At 42.6% G+C, this 4487-nt stretch overlaps 1 long non-coding RNA gene across 1 annotated transcript; it reads left to right on the top strand.

Moving 5' to 3' along the window:
• Positions 1-2786: 2786 nt before the first annotated feature.
• LOC104971650 (uncharacterized) lies at positions 2787-3759 on the top strand. Its single transcript, XR_805564.4, has 2 exons — positions 2787-3434; positions 3541-3759. It is a non-coding gene; the product is annotated as an uncharacterized lncRNA (long non-coding RNA).
• Positions 3760-4487: the final 728 nt, after the last annotated feature.

The following is a 4487-nucleotide window of genomic DNA, read 5'->3' as shown; positions in this document are numbered from 1 at the left end:
CCTACAGCCAGCTTTCATTTCATGTCATGCTGTCTTGGCATCCCACTTGCTTTTTCTTCTACCTGGTAAAACCTAACTTGCACCCATCCCTCCCCACCCTACCCCACCCCAGACCACAATCACCTTCACCTTAATGACTGCCTTTGGAGGAGGGCTCAAATAAATACGGCAGGGAGAAGCTCTCCCAGGCCTCCCAGTCCACTTTAGATGCCCCTCCTCCACACATCCCTGGCACTCTAGGTGCTTTAGGACACTTACTATTTCATACAATAATTATTGGTTCCTTTCTCTGTTTTTCCCCTAGCTAGACTGTAACCTCCTTACAGCCTTATCAGTCTTCATATTTTCAACGTCTAGCAAATTGCTCAGGACTCACAGCTCATTAAGGCTGAACAAATGAAAGATTGCAAGGAAATGAAGGAGGTTTGGGATACAGTGTTTCAAGGAGGGTGGAATTTTTTAATGCTGGAAATACTCATTTAAAATGTTGTCAACCTCCACTGTAGAATATAGGACTTAATATGCACAGAGCCAATAGCACTATAAAGTTTCCTGGGTTTTTTTGTTTAAAAAATTCCTGATACTAGCTTATTAACTTTTCATTTGTTCCTTTCTCACTAAAGAAGAGCACAAAGCAATCCCATTATTTAGGCTTCCCAACTGTCTAAGTTCCAGATAAATAGGCTCACCGAGTTTGTGTGTGCTTTTATGCACTTTAATCAATATATTTCCCAGTCTGAACAAGACAATAAATTAATTCCTGTCTTTTTTAAACTAGTTTCCACTTACTCAAAGATGTCACTACCCAACTTGGAAGTAGCCTTGAAGAATGAAAAAAACAGATTCCTTGAAGAAGTTAGTACCCTTGCAAGTTTCAGTCCTGACTCTGCCTCTGTAGACTTGGGAAAATTACATAACATTTACGGACCTGATTCCTCACCTATAAAACATAGGAGTTGGATCAGTTGATTTTTAAGCTGCCTGTCAGTTTTAAAATTCTATTATTGTATAAATCTTTAATTCTAACATACAGCAGGTAGACCCTGAAAAGTGCTAGAAATGACAATGCTGTACTGTCACACAAAGAAGATAATCTCCATCACAGGCAATTCATTTTAAAATTCACGACCAAGTCAAGTTGGCACGTACTACATCTGAGAGGGTAAGAGTAATAAATGCATCTATGGAAAGAGCAGGAAGCAAGGGGAAGCAGACCCATGCACTCTATGAGACAGTACACAGCCTAAATGTATTTTCTCACACTGATGTATTTTAAATTTGTGACTATGAATATACCACAGTGAACAGCTTGAAGTTCTTTGGAACAAACATCGTCTCGTCTAAGGTCACTCCTGAAGGAACAGCAATAATAACATTTGGCATATGTAGATAGAGTTCTCTGCAAAGTGGAGCATGGAGAATTATACTCTGCATGTTCCAGAAAAGATGATCCATGATTCAGGTGAAAAAAAATGTCAGGTACATTTTTGACAGTGGCAGCAAACCCAAGCACCATAACCATACAATCAATATGGACGCCCTCATTAAAATCCCCAAGTAGCTTCGAGTTTGATTTTCAGCAAGTCTGGACAGGAATAATGGATTTCGTGGCCTGGAGGAACATTAGAAGTTTTAATAAAAGGAACTTAGAATTACCAGTGCTGGCCCTGGTTCCATGGAAGCCCTGGCTCCCTCTATACAACAACACAGGATGAACCTAATTCCTTGCCTCAGATTCTTGTTATTCAATTTAAAATGCCATTTTATAGACAGCCTGATAATTTCTTCTCAAAAACACATTCATAAAAATTGCTTTAAAATTCTGATCAATGTTTTCAGTTCACATAGATATTAAACTGAATTTCCTAAAGCCTGAAAAGCTAATTATGCATTCAATTAGAGTTTCTTAATAAAGATTAAAACTCTGAAGTCTATTACAAGCACATATTTAATTCAACTGCCATTTTATCCATGCCATGGAAGTGTAAGTGGTAACAATGAATATAAATTATAATACATGCCATAGAAAGAATGCTATTTGTCCAAGTACGTTCCTATAAAGAATTAAATTTTGCTATCAGTTCCACGATCTAGTTAAAATTGGTATTCTTTATTTGGTCTTTCAATGTAGTCCAATTTCCTACTTTGAAAAACAAATTCTAGGGAATAAAGAAAAGAGATTAATTTATCATTAAGACTCTGCTTAATTGAAGTCAATTCCGAACAAACTTGAATTCAATTTCTGCTCATTAAATTGAATGTGCTCTGCGTTCCTCTCTGCATTGCTTTGAGCAAGCAGCTGAGAACAAGGGACTAACATCAAAATTATTAAATTGAGGAGATTTTATTTGGTCTTCACATGCCAGAGCCGCTTTGATGAGGAGCTGTTTTGGCACTGAAAGGAAAGAAGAGCAGCTGGAGGAAAAATCAAATGAAACTAAGCCTTGGAAAATTGAAGAAAACGCAAGCTTAATAATATTTAATAATTAAATTTCCACAAACAATAGCGGCAAATGAAGTAATCTGCAAAGTCTGTGAACTCATTTGCATAATTGATGCCGGTCCCCTGTAAATGAATAATGAAGATAATAAAAGATGTTGCTAAAAATGGGCACAATAACAGCAAATTTCATCAAGCCGCGCGCTCTGATTAATCTGCTCTTGCAAATCAGCAGCGAGAGGGGAGCGCGTGATTAACCGCACCGAGGCCGGCAGCAGGCGGCGGCGCTGCCCTTTCTCCGCGTGTCTCTGGGCGCGTCCTGCCCGCTCCCCGCGCCGCCCGCGCGCCTCTCGCCGCAGCTGCCGCTGGGGCCGCCCCGGGAGCGGCTCAACGGGGCGCACCGCCGCCGCCTGCCCGCCGCCCGGGCTTCACGCCTCGGCCGCTGCGCCGCAGCCTTTTGTCGCGGCTGCGTGCGGGGTGATGGCCGCCTTGCCCCGCGGTCCCCTCGCACCTCCGCTCCGGGAGCTTCCCGCCTGCGCCTTGGTAGGGGGGAGGCCCCGGAGGCGCTGAAGTCCTCGCTACCCCCGTTCACTCTCCCGATGCAGAATAAACTGGGAAACAATTAGCTAGCCGGGTGGGAAGGTGGTGGGCTACTCCAAGGCCGGCGGGCTGTGTACCCCCGCCCTCGAATGGGGCTGGGGGTCCCGGCAGTTGGGAATTGCTAATTAGGAGAGAAGATGAGAGCTGCCCGTTGGGCCCGTGAGGGCAGCCACTTTCGAAGAAACCAGGAATGGCGCTGTGAGATGCGCGGGCCCTGTTCCACCCAGCTCCCCATCACGCACAAAAAAGAACGGGCCTTGAAGGAGATGAGTTTATTATCCCCTTTTAAACGACTGTTCAGAAAAGATCAGGAGAGGGAAAAAAAAAAAAAATGCTTCCACCCCGCCAATTTCCTTCCCTTGAAGAAAAGAGAAAGAAAAAGCAACCCACAAAGGTAAGCTGAGCATTTTCAGATTTTGTGGGTTTTGCTTTGTTTTTTGAAGAATCAAAATAACAGTTTCCAGTTTGCGACTTAAATTTTCGTGTGCTTTTTTTCTCAGGGCCAACACAAGGGGCTAATAAAATCTCTGAGAGCTGTAGTACTCAAATACATGTTGTGTGGGAGTTTGTGAAAGCAACTTTGCTGAGTACAAACCCTAGACGATGAAACTGAAAACACTTCGAAAATCACAGGATCCTCTCCCAATCACGGCGCCGCACTTTTCCAGCTTTCTAGGATAAAGTTGTCTCAGGAAAATAAAAACTGTTGATAAACCATCGTTCCAGACTGTTACTTATTTTGCAACTCTCCGTTTGCAATCGATCATAGCTCGGGCCTAACAGAACTGACTCGGGCTTTTCATTTGTTTATAGAGAGTGCAGTGTTTTATACCTCAAATGTACCATGTCAGCTGTGTAATAATGCGTTATTTTTGTTCGCATCCTGGATCCACCTCTGCAATGGCTTTTGTTTAAAATAAAAGCCGTGATTATTTTCCATTATTACAGAATGGAAACTTCGATCCTAGACATCTAACATATCTTAAAAATCCAGTTGGGAAAAGTAGAGAGGAGCTCATGTTTACTTCATTTGTAACATGCAGTTGACTATTTAACTGGACCAGTTTTAATCCAATCTAATAAACCACTAGCTTGCTTCTGCTTCAGAAAAAGCGAGTAAGCGACCCTGAGGCCCAAATCCCATCTTTCACAGTGTCAGGTAAACCTGTGATTACCTTGTTTTTGCTAAATGAATAGCTCATACAGTGGCAGTTAATTTTTCTGGTGCAAGAATCACATTGTAATTTTCCCTAATTCCTCTAAGTACAAAGAAATCCTAATATCATGGAATTGTGAGCCAGAGGCAACCTCCTTACTTTATTTGGTAAGAAATGGAGACAGCATTAAGTACTGCCCACTCTCCTCTGGTCTCACCCTCCACACTCCAGGTTTCCCTACTCCCAGGCCAGTGGTCTCTCTCCACCCCTAACCTCTTGTACAGATCAAG

Source organism: Bos taurus, chromosome 3 (genome assembly GCF_002263795.3).
Source record: "Bos taurus isolate L1 Dominette 01449 registration number 42190680 breed Hereford chromosome 3, ARS-UCD2.0, whole genome shotgun sequence".
NCBI lineage: Eukaryota > Metazoa > Chordata > Mammalia > Artiodactyla > Bovidae > Bos > Bos taurus.
This window is presented reverse-complemented; position numbering and strand designations above follow the sequence as displayed.